General features: G+C 43.9%; 2 protein-coding genes across 2 annotated transcripts in view; both read left to right on the top strand.

The window, feature by feature from the left end:
• RGS14 (regulator of G protein signaling 14) overlaps positions 1–23,078 on the top strand; it is a 121,123-nt gene that overhangs the window by 92,056 nt on the left and 5,989 nt on the right.
• The window catches only part of SLC34A1 (solute carrier family 34 member 1), a 37,093-nt gene continuing 36,761 nt past the window's right edge, over positions 22,747–23,078 (top strand). Inside the window, 1 exon segment of the mRNA XM_030211368.1 lies at positions 22,747–22,867. The gene's annotated coding sequence lies outside the window, so the exon portion shown is untranslated.

Genomic DNA, 23,078 nt, shown 5'->3' with positions numbered 1-23,078 from the left:
TGCAAAGTGATGTACATAGGAAAATAATCTTAACTATAGGTACATAAGGCTGGGTTCTATAGTAGACGTTACCACCCATCAAAAGGATCAAGAAGTCATTGTGGACAGTACATTGAAATCCTCTTCTCAGTGTGCAACAGCAATCAAAGCAAATATATTGTTAGGAATTAGTTGGAAAGGAATGAAGAATAAATTAGAATATCATCATGTCTCTGCATTGATTGATGATGTGGCTGCACCTTGAGCATTATATGTGGTTCTGGTTGTCCCATCTCAAAAAAGATGTTGCAAAATTAGAAAAGATGCAAAAGAGGTCACTGAGATGATAAACTGGGTACAGCAGTTCCTTTATGAAGTAAGTCCAAACACACCAAGACTTTTCAGCTTGGAGAAGCGATGGCTAAGAGGAGATTTGATAGAGGTTTATAAAATCATGAGTGGGGTGCAGTAGGAAAGACTTGTTTACCCACTCAGAGAAAGTTCATGAAACTGTAATCGTGGATTCCCCACCCCTTGTGGAGAAGACCGGAGCACACACTTCAAGGCTGAAGCTTGTATACCTTTCAAGCACAGCAACAAGTTCCAGGGTATTGGGAGAATGAGACTAGCACTGCCAGAGGGGCTTTGACCCTTCTCCAGTCCCTGTTCTTCCAAAACTGAACACAATACTCCAGGTGTGGCATCACCAACGACTTGTACAGGGGCATCAACACCTCTTTTCTTCTGCTGGTCACACCACTCTCTATACATCCTAGCAACCTTCTAGCTACAGCCACCGCCTTGTCACACTGTTTCGTCACCTTCAGATCCTCAGCTACTATCACCCCAAGATCCCTCTCCCCGTCCGTACATATCACACTTTCCTCGCAACACCCTAAGTGCATCACTTTGCATTTCTTCGCATTGAATTTTAATTGCCAAACCTTAGACCATTCTTCTAGCTTCTGTAGGTCCTTTTTCATGTTTTCCACTCCTCCGGGGTGTGCACTCTGTTACAAATTTAGTATCATCCGCAAAAAGGCAAACTTTACCTTTACTTTACCTTCTAACCCTTCAGCAATGTCACTCACAAATATATTGAACAGAATCGGCCCCAGCACCGATCCCTGAGGCACTCCACTACTCACCTTTCCCTCCTCTGAGCGAATTCCATTTACCACCACCCTCTGGCGTCTGCCCGTCAACCAGTTCCTAATCCAGTTTACCACATTGGGTCCTATTTTCAGCCCATCAAGTTTATTCAAGAGCCTCCTGTGGGGAACCGTGTCAAAAGCTTTGCTGAAATCTAAGTAGATTACGTCTATAGCAGGTCCACGATTCAATTCTCCAGTCACCCAGTCAAAGAATTCAATGAGATTCGTTTGGCACGATTTCCCTTTGGTAAAACCATGTTGTCTGGGATCTTGCAACTTATTGTCTTCCAGGAAATTTACTATCCTTTCCTTCAGCATCGCTTCCATTACTTTTCCAATAACCGAAGTGAGGCTTACCAGCCTGTAGTTTCCAGCATCTTCCCTATCACCACTTTTGTGAAGAGAAACCACATCCGTCGTTTTCCACTCCCATGGAACCTCCCCCGTCTCTAAGGATTTATTAAACAAATGTTTAAGAAGACCCGCCAGAACCTCTCTGAGCTCCCTCAATATCCTGGGGTGGATCCCGTCCGGTCCTACGGCTTTGTCAACCTTTACATTTTTAAGTTGTTCATACAAACTCTCTTCTGTGAACGGTGCTCCATTCTCATATGTACTTTTGTCAGTCAATTGTGATCCTTCTCCAGGATTTTCTTCTGTGAAAACAGAGCAAAAGTATCTGTTTAGCAAATTTGCTTTTTCTTCATCATTTTCTACATAGTGGTTCGCAGCATCTTTCAGTCTCACAATTCCCTTTTTTTTTGTCTTCCTTCTTTCACTAATATACCTGAAGAAATTTTTTTAACCCCTCCTTACCTTTCTAGCCATTTGTTCTTCCGCTTGTGCTTTCGCCAGACGTATCTCTCTCTTGGCGTCTTTTAGTTTCATCCGGTATTCCTCTCCGTGTTCCTCTTCTTGAGTTTTTCTGTACTTCAGGAATGCCAGCTCTTTAGCCTTTATTTTTTCAGCCACTTGCTTGGAGAACCATATCAGTTTCCTTTTTCTCTTGTTTTTATTTACTCTCTTTACATAACGGTTTGTGGCCCTGTTTATAGCTTCTTTCAGCCTGGACCACTGTCCTTCCACTTCTCGTTCGCCCTCCCATCAGCTCCTTCCTCAGGTATTCCCCCATTTTACTAAAGTCAGCACGCTTGAAATCCAGGACTTTGAGTTTTGAGTGGCCGCCCTCCACTTCAGCTGTCATATCAAACCAAACCGTTTGATGGTCACTGCTGCCCAGGTGAGCACCCACTCGTACATTTGACACACTATCCCCATTTGTGAGCACCAGATCCAGCATCGCTCCCTCCTTGTGGGTTCCGTCACCATTTGTCTGAGCAGAGCACTTTGAAAAGCATCCACGATCTCTCTACTTCTTTCCGATTTTGCAGACGGCACCTTCCAATCTACATCCGGCAGATTGAAATCTCCCGGCAACAACACCTCTCTCTTCTTTCCTAACTGTTGAATATCCGCGATCAGATCCATATCTAGTTCCTCCAGTTGTGTCGGGGGTCTGTAGACAACACCCACATGGACAGAGGTTCTATCGTCTCTTTTTAAGGTGATCCATATCGCTTCTTCTTTTCCCCAGGTCCCTGTCATTTCAGTTGCCGTGATATCATTTCTCACATACAGAGCTACTCCTCCACCTTTACGACTATCTCTATCCTTCCTAAATAGATTATAGCCTGGTATGTTTGCATCCCATTTATGGGAACCATTTAGCCATGTCTCTGTGATTGCAACCTACATAACAGTACTTAAAAGATCACCTCATTGTCACACCAGAGCTACCCACAGCACCCTCAGACCACCCTTGGGACCTATAGGATTGGTGAATGCCATATCAGCTGCACAGAAATCCTTGGTGATCCATGATGCCATAAATGAACAGCATCTTGACATCCTAGGAATAAGTGAAACCTGGCTAGATGAAAGTGGGGGTTTATCACTGGCTGAACTATGCCCAACAGGTTTCAACATCCAACATCAACCAAGACCAGGAAGACAGGGTAGAGGGGTAGCAGTATTGATTCGGAACACAATCAAACTGCGCAGAATATCCATCCCCCAGCTACATGGATCAGAATCTCTTTTCATCCAAATTGAAGAGGAGAAGCCAATCTGGCTGCTCATGATTTACAGGGCACCTCGTAACAACACATTATCTGTGCAAGAACTTCTAGACCTGATTACTCAAGTGAACCTGAATTACCCTAGGCTGTTGATCATGGGAGATTTCAATCTACACATCAAAACCCCAGATACCACCACAGCTGCCTTTCTTGACACGATGACAGCACTAGGATTTACACAGGTGATCAATTCTCCAACCCACGAAAAGGGTCACATACTAGACCTGGTATTCTACAAAGGGGTGGATATCCCAGAATTCTGGGATAACAGTATTGAAGTAACACCCCTATCATGGTCAGACCATTTTCTAATTAAATTCTCCCTAAGTGACCACCTGAAACAAATTGCACCTCCCAGAGTTTGGAAGGAGATCAGAGACAAAAAAAAGCTGACCGCTGAGAATTTCCTAGAGGCCTTGGACTATCCGTATATAGATGAAAAGACAACAGTGGCAGAACAAGTTGACATCTGGAATACACACCTAGTCAAGACCTTAGAGAAAACAGCACCACTAACAAAGGTCTTATGCCCACTCACAAAACGCTCACCTTGATTTTCTCCAGAACTTCGGATCCTTAAACACGAATGTCGAAAACTGGAAAGGAGATGGCGCAAATCTCACCTGGATGAAGACAGGCTAAACTGCAGGAAGCACATGGCAAAGTACCACAAAGCCTTACAGCAACCAAAAACAGTATTTCTCTCAATGCATTGCACAGGCTGTCAATTCAACCAAGCAGCTGTTCAGTATAGTAAACAGCCTACTCCAACCCCCACAACAAAACCAGCCTGCCCAGTCTAAACTGCAGTGATTTTGCTGCATACTTTGCCAACAAAACTAAAAGTCTCCACCAGGATTTACAGGCAATCCCACCCAGTGCCCAACCAGTCAACCAAGGGTGCACAAACTCGCCCCCTCCCAACAGAGACAGATGGAACACTTTAACCTGACAGAGGAGAGCCTTAACAAAATCCTAAGAGACCTTTGACCCAACTACCCCGCTCCCTCGATCTCTGCCCATCAAAGATAGTGCAGCAGGCAGTATGGCCTTATAGAAGGCGCCACAAAATTGTGAACACCTCTCTTTCTAATGGGCAACTACCAACAGCAATTAAAAAGGGCAGTGGTTCGCCCTCTGCTGAAGAAAAACAACCTTGACCAGGACAAACTTGAAAGTTACAGGCCAGTATCCAATACCCCTTTTCTAGGGGAACTCATAGAACAAACAGCCTGTGTTCAACTTAATGAATGGCTAGAAAAGAGTAACTGGCTAGATCCATGTCAATCTGGATTCAAACCTGCTAGATGATCTTCACAGAAACCGAGACAAGGGATTTGCCTCGATGTTAGTACTGTTAGATTTCTCAGCAGCTTTTGACACTGTGGATCATGATATCTTGCTAGCACGACTGACAGAAACAGGTATCAATGGAACAGTACTTGCCTGGTTCAGATCCTATCTATCAGACAGGCAACAATCCATAATGATTGGCAGCAACTCATCACCACCATGGACACTGGCCTGCGGGGTACCACAAGGATCGATACTGTCACCTATTCTGTTCAATATCTACCTCAAGCCACTAGCTGAGCTGATTCGGTCAATGGACACTCAATTCTACATCTATGCGGATGATGTGCAGCTACTCATACCCATTGAACCTGACTTACCTACAGCCTTGAATAACATAGGAGCCAACTTTTCAAAATGATTGGGGGTGCTGAATTTTTTTTTAACAGGTGGTGCATTCCCCCTCCCCCCTGTCCCCCTCCCCCTCATCCCCCTCCACCTCCCTCCCAGTTCCAGGCCCCCCTCCTTCCCAGTTACAGTCCCTCCCAGTTCCAGGCCCCCCTCCCTCCCTTCGAGTTCCAGGGCCCCCTCCCTCCCTCCCTCTGAGTTCCAGAGTCCCCTTCCTTCCCTCCCTCCCTCCCTCCCAGTTTCAAGGTCCTCCCTCCCTCCCTCCCTCCCCCCCAGTTCTAGGGTTGTCATCCCTCCCTTCCTCCCTCCCTTCGAGTTCCAGGTCCCCTCCCTCCGAATTTTAAAAGTCATCTATCTTACCTCGTTGGGGTTAGGGCAGCAGCAGTGGTAAAAAGCATGCAGGCTCGGCTCGGTGCTTAGTTTTTTCCCTTCTCTCTCTCTCAGCTCTGGTCCCGCCCTTGCGGAAACAGGAAATGAGGGCGGGACCAGAGCTGAGAGAGAGAGAAGGGAAAACAACTAAGCACCGAGCTGACCTGCATGCTTTTACCGCTGCTGCCGCCCTAACCCCGACGAGGTAAAATAGATGACTTTAAAATTCGGAGGGAGGGGGCCTGGAAACTCGGAGGGAGGGAGGGAATGAACTTCCGGTGGGTGAAATATTGGGGGTGCTCGAGCACCCACAGCACCCAAGGAGTCGGCGCCTATGTTGAATAAACTGATCACTTGTCTAACATCAGTTCAAGAATGGGCTAAACACAACAAACTTTGCCTGAACCCAAGCGAGCTTCTCTGGGTCCCTAACACAAGTGGATACATACCTGACATCAAAATCCCTTTTGGGAAATATGAACTCCCCCTCAAATCACAAGTCAGGAACCTTAGAATACAGTTAGATTCAACACTTACTCTGATTCCCCAAATCCAAGCAACCTTCAAGAGCTGCTTCTACTATTTGTGGCAGCTATGCTGCCTCTCTGCTTACATCGAGAAAGTAAATCTTATCCCAGTTGTGCATTCCATGGTAACATCAAGACTGGATTACTGCAATGCACTATACAATGGTCTGACTACAAAGGGCCTGCACTAGCTCCAGTTGATTCAGAATGCAGCAGCAAGACTCATAGAAGGTTGCAAGCGACGTGATCACATCACACCATACCATTTTTGCAAAAACTTCATTGGCTACCAGTACAATACAGGGCTAAATTTAAAACTCTATGTCTGATCTTCAAGGCACTGAAAGGAAATGGCCCCAAGTATCTGAAGAATAGGATGATCCTCCACACACTGCCAAGGACACTAAGGTTCTCCAAAGGACTTTCACTAACTACACCCTCTCCAAAAGACATTACACGATGTGATACCCGCAAGCGAGCCTTCTTCGGAGTAGCCCCCATACTCTGGAATGCATTGCCTGAAAGGCTCCGCTTAACACAAGACTACCTCTACTTCAGGAAGCAGGTGAAAGCTTGGCTCTTCAACCAAGCCTTTAATGGAAGAAGTAACTAATTTGTTAGTCTCACTCACAAAACAAAGGATTGACTCGGGCTGCACATAGTGCAGCGGACATGTTTATCCACTCCTATCCTAGCTGAGATAATATTTAACCATCTCTCTGACCTCACGTACAACTTTCTTCAGATCAATCACCTTACTTTCTAATTCTTCCTACTTTCTTACTCATCTATATGTTACAACTTTGCCTTACCCTTCACTACCAATTATAATGTTCTAGTACATCTTGTGTTGTCATTGCAAGTAGTATACCATTAGGCATATTTTCAAAGCACTTAGCCTTCCAAAGTTCCATAGAAACCTATGGAACTTTGGAAGGCTAAGTGCTTTGAAAAATACTTTGTATTGTTGTTTGAATATTTTTACTGCTGTAATTGCCTATTGCTCATGTTTGATCTATTCTTACTATACACTGCCTTGAGTGAATTCCTTCAAAAAGGCAGTAAATAAATCCTAATAAATAATAAATACATAAATTTGTTCTACCTAATCCAAGACAAGCCTATTATGAAACAACAAGGAAAAGTGCTTTCTATTTTTTGGCTTCATTTTTGTAGAATAATCTTCCCCGCGTATAAAAGCCAAAAAAATTTAAAGTAGTGTTGAAAACGCATTTTCTTTCAACTATTTAATGTGGATCTGCTTTGGATCTCGTGACTCAGGGCCTGAGGCACTTGTTCTAAAGGATTCTAAACTGTCCGGTGAGATGGTTGGGAGGGTGACCTGTAAAAGCAAGGATGTATGTGAATGTGGTGAATGGCCACAGTATAAAATTAAGTATTGTTTGGGAGGAAAGGTTGGTAAAGGTAATTGTGTGAAACCTTGAAAGTGCTAGTTTAAAAATTGTGTGTGTGTGTGTGGGTGGGTGGGTTGTTCCTGTATTGCAATTGTAATGCTGATCTTTTTGTTGGTTGTACTGCTCCATCATTTCCTAATAATAGATAAATTAATAATAAAAATTGAGCCCCATGGAATTCTTTTGGGCTCTAGGGTGTGAGAGTGAGAAGAATCATACTGTGACATTCTTAAAGTGTAACGTTTTGAAGAGTTACCAGGCTGGCTGACTGACTAACCAGCTTATAATTGAAAAAGAAAAACGCCTATATTGCGACCCCAAATCGGGAGATAGACGTTTATCTCACAAAAACGAATAAAGCGGTATAATCGAAAGCCGAATTTGGACGTTTTCAACTGCACTCCATTGCGGATGCGGACAAAGTTGATGGGGGCGTGTCAAAGGCGTAGTGAAGGCGGAACTGGGGCGTGGTTATCGGCCGATCAGAGATAGGCGCCTTTCGCCGATAATGGAAAAAAAAATATGCGTTTTTAGCGAGAATTTAGGGCACTTTTCCTGGACCCTGTTTTTCCACGAATAGGCCCCAAAAAGTGCCCTAAATGACCAGATGACCACTGGAGGGGAGTTGGGATGACCTCCCCTGACTCCCCCAGTGGTCACAAACCCCTCCCACCACAAAAATATGCCGTTTCACAACTTTTTATGTTCACCCTCAATGTCATACCCACCTCCCTGGCGCAGTATGCAGGTCACTGGAGCAGTTATTAGGGGGTGCAGTGGACGTCAGGCAGGTAGACCCAGGCCCACCCCCCCCCCACCTGTTACACTTGTGCTGGTAAATGGGAGCCCTCCACACCGCCCCCCAAAACCACTGTACTCACATGTAGGTGCCCCCCTTTACCCCTTAGGGCTATAGTAATGGTGTAGACTTGTGGGCGGTGGGTTTTGAGGGGGTTTGGGGGGGCTCAACACCCAAGGGAAGGGTGCTATGCACCTGGGAGCTCTTTTACCTTTTTTTTTTTTTTTTTTGTAAAAGTGCCCCCTAGGGTGCCCGGTTGGTGTCCTGGCATGTGCACTACGAATCCTGGCCCCTCCCACGAACAAATGCCTTGGGATTTATTCGTTTTTGAGCTGGGCGCTTTCATTTTCCATTATCACTGAAAAACAAAAACGCCCAGCTCACAAATTGTCGAATAAAACATGGACGTCTATTTTTTTCGAAAATACGGTTCGGTCCGCCCCTTCATGGACCCGTTCTCGGAGATAAACGCCCATGGAGATAGACGTTTTTGTTCAATTATGCCCCTCTAAGGCTTTGTTAACATTATTATCAAATGGAAAGGCTCTAAAAAGCTGACATAACTCTTTTGACACTATGAACCTATGTAATTAAGTACTAAATACTTAAACGCTGCTTAACACTACTGTACTCTAAATTTGAGATTTTTAATTTGGTAAGTGCACAGGTCATGTTGGAGAAGTAATATAATATTGCTATGGATTTGATTATACAAAAAGGCAATGTAGATTGCAAGTGTGAGTGAATGCTGAGTCCTTGAAAGCAAATGTGTGTGTATGTGTGTGTGGGGGGGTAACTTAAGGATACTCTATGAGATGTTTTTTTTTCTCTGGAGTAGCTAGAGGAAAAAAAACAATATAGACTTTAAACAATTCAGTGCACCTAATAAAAAAATTAATTACTGTATTAGGGAATAGGGGTTTTTTCCACTTGATTTTGTGAAGACAGAGTAGTAGGTACTCCTGCTTCCCAGTTGCTGCTGTTGGCTGCTGAAGGAAAAGAAACTGGTTACCCACCAAAAGAATGGTGAAGAAAGAAGAGGTTTCAAGAAAACAGGAAGTCCAGCTAAGTTTAAACTGTGATCTTCAGAAATAAAGAAAAAGAACCAAGTAATAAAGATATATGGGAAGGTCAGAGGAAAACAAAATAATACCTGCTCAGTTTGTAGTATAGGAGACAGACCTCTTAAGTGAAAGAAAACACAAATTTTTGTATCAAATTCTGGATTAGATGTTAGATTAGTAAAAGTGTTGAATTAATCATATCAGATTACAAGGTATACTTATCTGACAAAGTGTTGCTAGCTGCTTGTCATTGATTGTAGTGAACTTCTGAACTTATTCTGAAAGACCTGCAATGGAAACTTTTTGTGTTAATAAATATAAGCCTTCATGCTTGCCTCTGAGTAAATTCATATAAGAGTAATTTCCTCTATTATTTATTAGACATAAAGAGGTGAGGTAGGTTTCAAATTTGTGTATCTTAACAACTGTTTTCAGTTTGATGTTCGAGTGAGGTAATTTATTCAGGTAAATTAAGGTGTGCATTAAACTCTTGAAGGTCGAGTTACACTAGAATAGAGCTATTACCACTATTACCTACAATCAGGGTTTCAGCCTTTAGATGCAGCACTATTTGGTCCTTCTGAATATCCCATGGGAGTTAGCTTCAGGATCTGCTATAAGATAAGGAGTGGCCTAGTGGTTAGAGCATCAGTCTTGCAATCCAGAGGTGGCCAGTTGAAATTCCACTGCTGCTCCTTGTGATCTTGGGCAAGTCACTTAACCCTCCATTGCCTCAGGTACATAAGTACATAAGTATTGCCATACTGTGAAAGACCAAAGGTCCATCGAGCCCAGCATCCTGTTTCCAACAGTGGCCAATCCAGGTCACAATACCTGGCAAGATCCCAAAAATGTACAAAACATTTTATAATGCTTATCCCAGAAATAGTGGATTTTCCCCAAGTCCATTTAATAACGGTCTATGGACTTTTCCTTTAGGAAGCCGTCCAAACCTTTTTTTAACTCCTCTAAGCTAACTGCCTTTACCACATTCTCTGGCAACGAATTCCAGAGTTTAATTACACGTTGAGTGAAGAAACATTTTCTCCAATTCGTTTTAAATTTACTACATTGTAGTTTCATCGCATGCCCCCTAGACCTAGTATTTTTGGAAAGCGTGAACAGATGCTTCACATCTACCCGTTCAACTCCACTCATTATTTTATAGACCTCTATCATATCTCCCCTCAGCCATCTTTTCTCCAAGCTGAAGAGCCCTAGCCGCTTTAGCCTTTCCTTATAGGGAAGTCGTCCCATCCCCTTTATCATTTTCATCGCCCTTCTCTGCACCTTTTCTAATTCCACTATATCTTTTTTGAGATGCGGCGACCAGAATTGAACACAATATTCGAGGTGTGGTCGCACCATGGAACGATACAAAGGCATTATAACATCCTCATTTTTGTTTTCCATTCCTTTCCTAATAATTCTATTTCCTAACATTCTATTTGCTTTCTTAGCCGCAGCAGCACACTGAGCAGAAGGTTTCAATATATCATCAACGACGACACCTAGATCACTTTCTTGGTCCGTGACTCTTAACGTGGAACCTTGCATGACATAACTATAATTCGGGTTCCTCTTTCCCACATACATCACTTTGCACTTGTTCACATTAAACGTATTCTGCCAATTAGACGCCCAGTCTCCCAGTCTTGTAAGGTCCGCTTGTAATTTTTCACAATCCTCCTGTGATTTAACGACTTTGAATAACTTTGTGTCATCAGCAAATTTAATTACCTCACTAGTTACTCCCATCTCTAGGTCATTTATAAATATGTTAAAAAGCAGCGGTCCCAGCACAGAGCCCTGGGGAACCCCACTAACTACCCTTCTCCATTGAGAATACTGACCATTTAACCAAACTCTCTGTTTTCTAGCTTTTAACCAGTTTTTAATCCACAATAGAACACTACCTCCTATCCCATGACTCTCCAATTTCCTCTGGAGTCTTTCATGAGGTACTTTGTCAAACACCTTCTGAAAATCCAGATACACAATATCAACCGGCTCACCTTTATCCACATGTTTGTTCACCCCTTCAAAGAAATGTAGTAGATTGGTGAGGCAAGATTTCCCTTCACTAAATCCATGTTGACTATTTGTCTCATTAATCCATGCTTTTGAATATGCTCTGTAATTTTGTTCTTAATAATAGTCTCTACCATTTTGCCCGGCACCGACGTCAGACTCACCGGTCTATAATTTCCCAGATCTCCTCTGGAACGTTTTTTAAAAATCGGCATTGATTTTAAGGATAAATTACAAAGTTAAATTGTGAGCCCTCCTGGGAGAGAGAAATAGCCAGTGTACCTGAATGTAACTCACTTTGAGCTACTACTGAAAAAGGTGTGAGCAAAATCTAAATAAATAATAATAATGATTGGGTCCTATAGAAGGTGCATTTTGATTGGCTCCCTGTTCCTATATAACCCTGGAAATTTCAGCCCTCTTTGATATGTGTGTTGTGGGAGCTCAGAGTGCCTTGGTTTCCTCTTTTTGGTGGGTGACTGCTGCTTGTTTCTTGACTATGAACTTATTCTGCCTGCATTGATTCTGCTTCTTCCTGGATGCTGTCTCTGTCAGCAGTTTGGATTTCATTCTATACCTGGTTCTTCTCCTGCTGCCTCTGCCTGACATCTGATGTTGACTCCTCTCTTCTGGAACACCTTTGCCACAAGTTCTGGTAGCTTCTGGGTATTGGAGGATTCAACTTGAAGGAAAAGGAAGCTATTACACTGTAGGTGAAGCTGTTCCTGGTGTTACCCCAGAGTTTGTTATATTGTATGCCACCAAGAATGGTAGATTGTGTTTCATATACATTTTATAAATAAAAGGGAGTGGACCTTACCATGACAGAGGGAGCTGCAAGGGGAGCTGTGTAACTAATGGCTGATCAGGCCTGGCAAGGAGAGAGCTTCTCCCTTAGGAAGGAGGAGTGTGAAAGAAGCTTAAATAACTCAGGGAGAGTTTGGAGTAAGAAGCCAACTAGTAAAGACTTTGGAAGCAGTGGAGGCTAAGGGACTCAACCCTCCTGTCCTGAAGGAGTCCAGCTGCAGGTAAGATTTTTGAGTGTCCCTTAGGGTGGTGAATGGTATCTGTCAAGTGCATCTCATTCAACCCCTGAGAAGTTCAGTTCTGTTGTGGGGGTTTGGTCTTTCTGGTGAATCCCAAGCACTCAGACCAGAGTAGTTTACTTTTAACTGTTTGCTGTTGCTGTAATTTTGTCCTGATAGCACTATTTAACCAGGTAAGAAAGGCTTCTACCCGGTTATGTTGTGCTGACTGGGTCATACATGGATTTTCAGTGTCACATAACCGCCTAGTACTGCTGAAAATTCAGGCAGGCTGCTGTGCCTAAAACCACAAGGGCTTCAAAGTGCAAAGAGATCAGAAGCAAGGGAATTGTAACTCATCCATGGATGCTCTGATAAGATGGGTGATACAGAAATATGAGGTGAGCATGGCGTTGGCAGCATGAATAAGGGAACAGAAACCTTATAACTGGGGGCCTGAGGCCTGCTGATGGAGTGGGAGGGGCTCTGGGCATGAGCAGGAGTTGGTAGCATGAATAAGGGAACAAAAACCTCATGACTGGGGGCCTGCTGATGGAGTGGGAGGGGCTTTGGACCAACAGGTGTTCATGAGAACACATGTATATTGTCTTGGTTGGTTCAGTAAAAGGAATCACAGCTGCAAAGAATCCAGGTCGCTCTTTCTTTGTTGGCAGCAGCAGCAGCAGCAGGGAAGTTACCAAGCAGTTTTCTCTATTTTGCATGAGGACTTTGTTCCCTTAATGACACTCACGGACATCAGTTAATTAGTGATAGATAATCTCTGACAGTGGAAAAAAGTGATTAATTATTGTTGTATGTTTCTGTGGGCAGGCATAACTGGATAGGCTGCATGAGTCAATTGATCTTTTTCTGCCATCATCTACTATGGTACTACCAGAACTGAAGTAAATTTATTTAGGGCTGAGGATCTCAGAGGCAAATAAAAAGTGCATGAGTTATTCATTTTAAACTGGTCTGGAGTGCAGTGTCCCTGTAGCTCTGCCTTTCATGAACTCTAAATATCTTTATTTTTTGTCACCTTCATAAGTACATAAGCACCGCCATACTGGGAAAAGACCAAGGGTCCATCAAACCCAGCATCCTGTCTCCGCAGCGGCCAATCCAGGCTACAAGAACTGGCAACCCCCCCCCCCCCCCAAAAAAAAAAAAAAAAAATTAATAATGTTCAATGGACTTTCCCCTCAGGAATCTGTCCAACCCCCTTTAAATTCTGTAAGACCAGCTGCTGTCACTACATTCTCCGGCAACGAGTTCCAGAGTCTAACTACACGCTGAGTAAAGAAAACTTTCTCCTATTTGTTTTAAATCTACCATATTCTAGCTTCATCTTGTGTCCCCTGGTTTTGTTGTTGTTTGAAAGTGTAAACAAATGCTTCACATCTGTCCGCTGTACTTCGCAAATTATCTTGTAGACTTCTATCATATCATATTTCTATTATGAAAGTTGCTCTTCACAAGAACCTGAATACTCAGTAGTTGTGTACCCAAAGGAGACTGACAACTATGGGGGTGAATCAAGCCCTCAAATTTAGTCAGGATCCAACAAGAGGGCAGGAAATTAAGAAGTAAATGAATATAACAGATAATCCTTTTTCTTTCCAGACCCTGAAAGTAAATATCTTTCATGGGTCCAATGTCTGTGGCTTATTTTGTAGGTCAATTTGAAGGAATGATTGAGTTGAGATGGTTTCTTTTTACTGTGTGTTCTGTGGTTATGTTGTGTTTCAGTGCACAGTGCCTGTGTCGGGTTGTTTGATATCAAAAAGTCCAATGTCAACTTGCCAGCAACCAAGCTGAAGGCAAGAATAGAAACCTTGTCCGTAGGAATGTGCAGTATGACACGTAGTTGAATATCAACAAAGCTCTCTGTACAAAGGTCTTACCAGACTCTAAGGAAGCATTGAAGAGGTCAAACAGCAGAGCCGTCAGAACCTTTCCAAGTTCCTTGAGTATCCTCAGATGTATCCCATCAGGCCCCAATGCATTGTCTTTAGTTTAGCTAGCTCCTGACGAACACAGTCTTCTGAGAATCGGTCTGGTCTACCACACATTCATCCCCATTTGCATTTGTTTTCTGCGGGTCATACCCCCAGCCTTTCATCCGTGAACACAGAACAGAAATCATTGCTAAGCATTTCAGCTTTATCCTTATCAGCTTCTACATATTCCTCCCCCTCATCTTTCAGCCTCACAATGCTATTATGGTACTTACATATTTGAAAAAATGTCTCCCAATTTTACTGTATCAGCTATCTTTTTTTCCATTTGCCTCTTTGCTTTCCTGACAGCTTTTCCAGCTTCTCTTAGCTGTTTTGTAACACCTACTCCTTCTCCCATCACCCAAAGCCTCAATTGAACTTAAAGTCCCCAATGTATGAACCACCAAGTTGCATAGTTTAACAGTCTCCCAAAATGGTTTGCAGAATGCCAGGGTATTATCGCTCCCTTTTTTACTGACCTCTTCTGAAGGTGCTTTCAAAGCAGAGATACCCTTTAAATTATTCCCAGTGGAGGTATGGTCCCTCCAATAGGCATCCCATCTTTTTCAAGCCCTGGGGTGTTCGGCAGGTCCCTCCAGATGGGAAGAACTTTGCTGGATCAACTCTACCAGATCATTAGGAGGTCAGAGAATATCACATGGGAGTGCTCTGAGTGGTCAAGCTGGTCTCTCTAGCTGACAGCTACACATAGACTTTGCTCTATATCTTTAGCTTGCTTGCAAGTTGCAGAACCTTGGCTCCATCATAGGACACTATTCAAGCTTTCTGAGATTCTGCATCACAGTGATTCCACTATCTTCAGTTTTCTTCCCGTATCTATATTCAGCTCTACTGCTCCCTTCTCCAGCTAGGAAATTTAGTGTGGAAATAAGTGCAACACCCTCAAATTGTTAGTTCAGGAGCTTCTATTTTTGTTTTGTCTGTCCATTCGACAGTGATGGGGATGTGGTAGGTGGGACATGGGCAAGCGCTGGAGCCACTGTGAACAGAGCATCAGGCTGGTGGGGAGCAGGACTGGCTTAAGGATAATGATGTCCTGAAGAGTGCTTAAAGTGGTGATACTTGGAAATGCCCTCCCGCGGGAGGTGGTGGAGATGAAAACGGTAACAGAATTCAAAAATGTGTGGGATAAACATAAAGGAATCCTGTTCAGAAGGAATTGTTCCTCAGAAGCTTAGCCGAGATTGGGTGGCAGAGCCGGTGGTGGGAGGCGGGGCTAGTGGTTGGGAGGCGGGGCTAGTGCTGGGCTGACTTCTACGGTCTGTGCCCTGAAAATGGCAGAAACAAATCAAGATTGTGCTCAGTCCATATCCATTACTCCCATAGCATTCCCAGGGAAAGCATGTAGTAGTGTTTAGATGGAACCATCATAGCACATCCTATGTTCCACCTCCTCAAAATGTATGCGCACACACCTACTGTTACTTGTATTGCAACTTGCAGTTGATGATGTTTCAAATTTTTAAGACAGATCTCATTAAATCAAATATACATTAACAGTTAATTCTTATTATACCCCACAACAAATAACTGCAGTTATAATATGAATCATAATCTTAAGTAACACTCACTTATAAATCACATACAGCTTATAGAGGAAGCACGATCCTATGTAAGGGATACGGCTCATTTGCTGGAAATTCTTGATCAGATCAGTATCCCTACTACCAAATCAGTACTTTTAGCCACCTTAGATGTAGTGGCTCTGGTATACGAACATTCCTCAGTCTGACGCGTTGGGGATTATAGGTAAATATCTATCACCATTGCGTCTTTCATATGATAAAATTCGGTTATTGAATCATATGAGTGAGCTTGTCGTCAAAATAACTATTTTGTTTTGAAGATACATATTACCATCAGATCAAGGGAGTGGCCATGGGCGCTACAGTCGCTCCGTCTATTGCTTGCCTTTATATGACTAACTTTGAAAATGAATATGTATATACTGCCCCTATGATAGGTAAGGTTTTGGTATGGAAGCGTTATATTGACGACATCCTTATCATCTGGGATGGAACTGAGGAAGATTTCCAGCGATTTGTGTCGTTCTCAATAGTGCGAATGCACATATGAGATTTACAGCTACTTGGCATTCTTCTGTATCAGCTTTCTTGATGTGTGTATTATGTTACAGGAAGGAAAATTATGTACTTCAATTTACAGGAAAGAGACTGATAGTAATATGGTGCTCCACTACTCAAGTTTTCATCCCAGACACTTACGGGATAATATTCCTTCCGGTCAGCTTTTGCGATTAAAACGCATCTGCACGGATAAGAAAGATTACAAAATACAAGCAGCCAGCTATGTGCCAGCGCTTTTATCAGCATGGATATCCCGATAAGGTTATCCGGAAGGCTTATAAAAGGGCTTCCAATGCGGAACGTCAGTGGCTATTGCAATCTAAGGATCAAGATAATCCCTATCCCCTGGTTTGTGTACTTCCTTTTTCAAATATGTCCAGCTTGATCCGACAATTAATATGTAAACATTGGCATGTTCTTCAAGTACATGCACCCTTGGTAGATCGCCCCTATTTTGCGTATAAGAGAGGGCGTAATTTGGGAGAGATGTTATCTGGTCGGTGTCCGGAATGGCACAAACAACCGGGACATTTTAAATGTGGATCCTGCATATATTGTCAGCATGTTTATGAGGGTAACAAAATTAGTGTACCCAATAATAATCATCGAAATTTTACATGCATAGCAGGACTGATTGTAATTCGGCTGGAGTTGTGTACTGTATATGGTGTCCATGTGGACTTTGTTATATAGGGCACACGAAGAGGAAGATTAAAATACGCATTGGGGAACACATTAGTAATATCCGTACCTGTAAAAGGGAAGCTCCTCTGAGTGAGCATTGGAGTGAGTTTCATCATCAGATTGAAGATTTGAAATATACAGTGATCCTTCAAATTAATTACAGAGGGGAGGAAATCTGAGTGATATTTTGATTAGGAAGGAACAACGGTTTATTTATATGTGGGACACTGTTTACCCCCGGGGTTTAAATAGAGAGGTTGAATGGTTATGAAATGTGGGGCCAGAATTCCCTGAGAGTAATGGCCCCTTTAAATTATTTTGGGTGTTTCCAGCTATTGTGAGTCCCTTTTCCCTCTCTCAATCTTATTGGCTGCATGGGAACCAATGGGGAGGTTCCCCTTGGGTATTTGAACAGAGTAAGGTGTAGGGCAGCTGTTCAGTGTTGCCAGGTGGGCGGTTTTTACCGCCCAATTGGGCGGTTTTTCCGCGCCCCGCCGCGGGAAATTTTTGCCCGCGGCGGGTTGCGGTTTTTTGGGCGGTTTTTTAGGCTTCCGGGCGGCTTTTTGGGCGGCTTTTTGATTTTTTTCGGCCGCGGGGGGCGGGGTTAGTGACGTTTTTGGGCGGGGTTAGTGACGTTTTGGGCGGGGCCGATGACGTGGGAGGCGGGGCCGATGACGGGGGAGGCGGGGCCGATGACGGGGAGGCGGGCCCGATGACGTGGGAGGCGGGGCTGATGACGGGGAGGCGGGCCCGATGACGTGGGAGGCGGGGCCGGTGACGGCGGGGGCGGGGGTGGGGGTGTCAGGGGCGGGGTTTGTGTTTGGGCGGGTTTTGGGCTGGTTTCTGGCCCGGATTGGGCTGGAAAAAAAATTTCTACCTGGCAACCCTGCAGCTGTTTGGTTTGGAGAGTAAGGAGGGTTCCAGACACTACCTGCTCAGGGATAGTACCTGACATTGATGGTAACAATGAATTGGATTTATGTGAGTAATTGAATTTAAGTTTTGAAATTGAAGCTGTATAAATATTTAATTATATTCTAGTATAGGGTGAAAATAATGTTTAGATTATTAATGTAAATTTATGTTTGTAGTTCCCTTTCTGAGGAGATACTCGAAACTCAGCTTGAGTTAAAGGGAGAAGTGAGATGGTGTTGAAGAGCACGAATGAACTTTTGATGAAATTTTAAATCACCTGCACCAGCACACTGGGTTCCTCAGGGAAGTTATTTTTTTGCTTTTCGTTTTTACATATTCAGGTTTTTTGAGTATGCATTTGTGGTATGTGTAGAATTTAGTGGTACTATAAGCTGTATGTGATTTATAAGTGAGTGTTACTTAAGATTATGATTCATATTATAACTGCAGTTATTTGTTGTGGGGTATAATAAGAATTAACTGTTAATGTATATTTGATTTAATGAGATCTGTCTTAAAAATTTGAAACATCATCAACTGCAAGTTGCAATACAAGTAACAGTAGGTGTGTGCGCATACATTTTGAGGAGGTGGAACATAGGATGTGCTATGATGGTTCCATCTAAACACTACTACATGCTTTCCCTGGGAACGCTATGGGTGTAATGGATATGGACTGAGCACAATCTAAAATTTAAATAATTATATTAATGATTATATGTATGAATGGTTATTTAGTTTAATTTTTCCCAAGTATTTTTTGGTGGAATATTTATATTTGAGGACTTGGGTAGTCTATATGTTTTTTCTTCCGGTTGAGTAGAGAGAAACAAATCAAGGTCAGGTATACACAAAAGTAGCACATATGAGTTTATCTTGTTGGGCAGACCGGATGGACCGTGAAGGTCTTTTTCTGCCGTCATCTACTATGTTACTATCAGGCTTATTTTCTAAGTGATCGCCGGCGATCTTCCAACATAAATCGAGAGATGGCTGGCAATCTCGCAAAAGCGGCGAAATCGGTATAATCGAAAGCAGCATTTTTGACACCATCGCCGCGCCGGCGAAAGTTCAAGGGGGCGTGTCGGCGGCGAAGGCGGGACAGGGCGGGCAATGGGTGTGGCTACCAGATGGCCGGCTTTTTGCGGATAATGGAAAAAAGAAAAGCGGCGTTCATCAGTATTTCGCCGGGTTTACTTGGTCCTTTAATTTTCACGACCAAGCCTCAAAAAGGTGCCCTAATTGACCAGATGACCACCGGAGGGAATGGGGGATGACCTCCCCATACTCCCCCAGTGGCCACCAACCCCCTCCCACACTAAAAAAATTAAATAACACACTTTTTTTCCAGCCTGTATGCCAGCCTCAAATGTCATACCCAGCTCCCTGACAGCAGTATGCAAGTCCCTGAAGCAGTTTTAATGGGTGCAGTGCACTTCAGGCAGGCAGACCCAGGTCCATCCCCCTCCCTACCTGTAACACATGTGGTGCTAAGTGTTGAGCCCTCCAAACCCCCCCAACCGACTGTACCCACATGTAGGTGCCCCCCTTCACCCATAAGGGATATGGTAATGGTGTAGAGTTGTGGGTAGTGGGTTTGGGGGGGATTTGGGGGGCTCAGCACCCAAGGTAAGGGAGCTATGGACCTGGGAGCTATTTGTATATATTTTTTAATTTTTAGGCGTGCCCCCTAGGGTGCCCGGTTGGTGTCCTGGCATGTCAGGGGGACCAGTGCAGTACAAATGCTGGCTCCTCCCATGACCAAATGCCTTGGATTTCGCTGAGTTTGAGATGGCCGGCATTTTTTTCCATTATCGCTGAAAAACAAAACTGGCGATCTCAAACCCGGCGAACTCTGGCATTTGGCTGGGCTAAACCATATCATTGTAAAAAAAAGATGGCCGGCCATCTTTTTTGAAAATACGGTTCCGGCCAGCTGTTGCGCCGTTGCCAAAATAGATCGCCCGCGACCTATTTTGCTGGCGACGTTCGATTATGCCCCTCTATGTATTTTACTATCCTGCTTATAATCGAAAAAGAAAAACGCCTATATTTCGACCCAAATCGGGAGATGGGCATTTTTCTCGCAAAGGCGCCCAAATCGGTATAATCGAAAGCCGATTTTGGGTGTTTCCAACTGCACTCCGTCGCAGAAACGAATAAAGTTGATGGGGCGTGTCGGAGGCGTGGTGGAGGCGGGACTGGGGTGTGGTTATCAGCTGAGGAGAGATGGGCGTCTTTAGCTGATAATAAAAAAAAAAAAAGGCGTTTTGACCGCGATTTTGGGTCACTTTTTTTGGACCCTTTTTTCTCATGAACAAGTCCCAAAAAAGTGCCCCAACTGCCCAGATGACCACTGGAGGGAATCGGGGATGACCTTCCTGGACTCCCCCAGTGGTCACTAACCCTCTCCCACCAAAAAAACCCCCACTTTAAAAACTTTTTTTTCCAGCCTGTATGCCAGCCTCAAATGCCGTATCCACCTCCATGACAGCAGAATGTGTTCGATCCTGTCACAGCCTTTCCCTGGGTCAGATGTGGCTCTCGGGTGCAGTACAGGGTCACATCAGCATTGCATTGTGGTGGGTGTAGGGTATTGGGCTCCATGATTTCATTAGCTTGTGTTACAGTCTCACGATGTTGGTAGTTGGTAGGCTCTTCTCCCATGGTGCTTTTCCCCCTGCCTACTGGGTCAGAGTGTGCCCTGTTGTGTTTCCTGTTGTAGTCCATGCGGTAGTGGCCATTTTTGTAAGCCAGTTTTAGTTCCCTTTCCTGTGTTAGCCACGTTAGAGAACTTAGTTCTTACCTTGAATGTGGCTGAAAGAGGGCATTGTACAGCATTCTGCCAGCTCTGACCTACTGCTAATCTCAGTACCAGGGAGACTCGTTGCCAGTGGGGCACAACCTCTGATCTGCAGTTAACTGTGAGTAAACGCGGTTATTCCAATAAAGGACGTTTTCGGAGAGATTAGTCTTCAGGTGTCAACTGGTGTGCCAATGTTATACAGCAGCAACAAGTCCTAGAGGCCTGCGTGTATGCAGGTCCCTGGAGCACTTTTAGTGGGTACCGCAGTGCACTTCAGCCTGGTGGCCCCAGGCCCATCCCCCCCACCTGTAACACTTGTGCTAGTAAATGGGAGGCCTCCAAAACCCACTGTACCCACATGTAGGTGCCCCCTTCACCCCTAAGAGCTATGGTAGTGTTGTACATTTGTGGGTAGTGGGTTTTGGGGGAGGGGGGTTGGGAGCTCAGCACCCGTGGTAAGGGAGCTATGCATGTGGGAGCTTTTTCTGAAGTCCACTGCACTGACCTAGAGTGCCCAGTTGGTGACCTGGCATATCAGGGGGGCCAGTGTACTACGAATCATGGCCCCTCCCACGACCAAATGGCTCAGATTAGGACGTTTTGAGCTGGGCGTTTTTAGTTCCATTATCGCTAAAAAAAACAAACGCCCAGCTCAAAAACGTCCATTTTTTTCGAAAATACGGTTTGGCCCGCCCCTTCATGGACCCGTTCTTGGAGATAACTATGCCCATGGAGATAGGCGTTTGCGTTCGATTATGCCCCTCCATGTTCTATCCTGGAAATTGAGAGCAGGAGGGATGGAAAGAGTGAGGGGAGCAGAGTTATACGCATTATGCATCAAGTAAAATTAGGGAGTTCTGTTAAATTATTTTATACAGTGGTCCAGTAGTTAAAACAGCAGGCTGAGAACCCAGGGAAAACAGGGTTCAGATCCTACTGCTGCTCCTGGGACAACTCTTTGATCCTCTTACACCTTCACTATAAACTTTGACCGACGTAGGTCTCCTACTAGTCTCACTAGACTTGCCAGGTTAGCACAGCAGATGATGAAGCAGACAGTCAGTCACAGGTAGAAAGCACTGCTCACCACTGTGTTCATCCTAGATCATGAAGAGGGAAGAGGTAAAAGTAGGCACCTCCTTCTCTATGACATCTGAACAGCTTCATGGGTTGTATACCCCAAAAGCCAAACAGTCAAAGAGGGTGTGACACAGGAGCATCTAAGTGGTACAGTGGCTGAGGTGAGACTGTGGAGCAGAAATGAGGGTAGTGGGAGGGAAAGAGGAGAGAGGAAAGTTGAATAAGAGGAAGGAGAATGTAGGGAGAAGAAGGAAGAAAATAAGTCAGGAGGGTGGGAGAAGGTAGACTGGAACGTGTGTGTTTGAAGGAGGGAGTATGGAAGTCTTCCCCAGATTGTGAGTGATTGGGACTTAGTTTCACCCTTCTGATTAAGGCCTGTCACTGCAATGGCTTGAATGAGTTGAGAAGGATGTATAAGAATGGATGGGGGAAGGGGAGAATGAAAGCTCATGGATCCATAGCCCAACAGAAGCTGATTCCAATTGATATGGAGCCCAAAGGAAACAAAACCAAAAAAGCATTGGTGTGGAAAATGAGTCAAGTAAACATGCCTCTCTATATGTAAGGTGAGCCCAGTAAATGTGTTTCGCTTTGTGTAAAGTGAGTCAGTAAAAGTGTTACTTTGTGTGTAAAGTGAGTCCAGTAAATGTACTGATCTGTGTTACTTTGTGTGTAAAGTGAGTCCAGTAAATGTACTGATCTGTGTGTAACATGAGCCCAGTAAATGTGCTGTTCAATGTGCTGATCAGTTCTCTGTGTAATCTAATGAAAGTGTGTGCAAAGCTTCAAAGATATAAAATCAGTGATGGAAAAGTCCTGGTGGCTTTGAGTGATATGAGTAATTTGGGCGTGGCTAAGACCCTAAGGCTCTTCTCGCCTGTCATTGGCAGTTCCTCCAGGGAGAGGAGCCAGCATTACAGATTAACTATGAGGAATTTGGGGATGAAGGCTGGATGGAAGAGGGAACTCAGACTTTGCCCGCCGGTTCTGGATATAAAGCTCCCCTCTGACCCTCTTTACAATTTAACAACAACATACATGAAGCTGACCAGAGAAGCCCATAAAACTTAAGGTAAACTAAAGTGTAATTTTAAACCATTTCTAATTGTGTGTATATTGATGTGATCATTTCTGTGACATTTGAAAAGCTCTTGCTCCATATATTTGTATGTAAATTATAAGTAAATCAGCAGATGGACAATTTGCAGAGCAGAGTGAGCAAATCCTGTGACAGATCCATGTGTTTATATAAGTCTGGAGTACACATTCTGTAAAGTAATAGA

This window comes from Microcaecilia unicolor, chromosome 8 (assembly GCF_901765095.1).
Source record: "Microcaecilia unicolor chromosome 8, aMicUni1.1, whole genome shotgun sequence".
In the NCBI taxonomy this organism is placed as follows: domain Eukaryota; kingdom Metazoa; phylum Chordata; class Amphibia; order Gymnophiona; family Siphonopidae; genus Microcaecilia; species Microcaecilia unicolor.
Note: the sequence above shows the minus strand (reverse complement) of the source record. Positions and strands in the feature narration are given on the sequence as shown.